The sequence below is a fragment of the Alligator sinensis genome, unplaced genomic scaffold (genome assembly GCF_000455745.1).
Source record: "Alligator sinensis unplaced genomic scaffold, ASM45574v1 scaffold1121_1, whole genome shotgun sequence".
Classification (NCBI taxonomy): Eukaryota; Metazoa; Chordata; order Crocodylia; family Alligatoridae; genus Alligator; species Alligator sinensis.
In genome coordinates, this window is record NW_005843357.1 from 50550 (window position 1) to 51038 (window position 489).

Consider the following 489-nt stretch of genomic DNA (forward strand, 5'->3'; position numbering starts at 1 on the left):
CCCGCCGAGCTGTCAGCGACCGGCAGCCCGAGCCAGGAACCGCACCGCGCATGCGCGCCGGATCCCCGCGCTTAGCCTGCACATCCGGGTCCTCCCAGCCTAGCTACAGGGAGAGGGCGTGGCGAGCGTTACTCATGCGCAGAATGCAACGTCCCGGCAGTGTAAGAGCGAGCGGCGCATGCGCCACAGAAGGGCGCTCCCTCTCCCCGGCAGGCAGGCCCTGTGGCGCATGCGCACAGACCTAGAGCCTTTAGGCCTGTTGGGGAGGGGAGGGGAGGGGCGGGGATACGTCAGAAGGTGCGCACTGTCGTTGGCGCCTGGGCGTCACCTGAGGGCGGAAGAGGAAGTGGGGCGGGGAGTCACGTGGCAAACGCGGGCCGCACGTGTTGCGTGGGGCCATGCGGGGCGCGGACGAGAACCGGGACCCCGAGGGTGCGGCGCGGGCTCCGCGCGGCGATAAGGTGGCGGTGGCGGGGCTGCACGACGTTT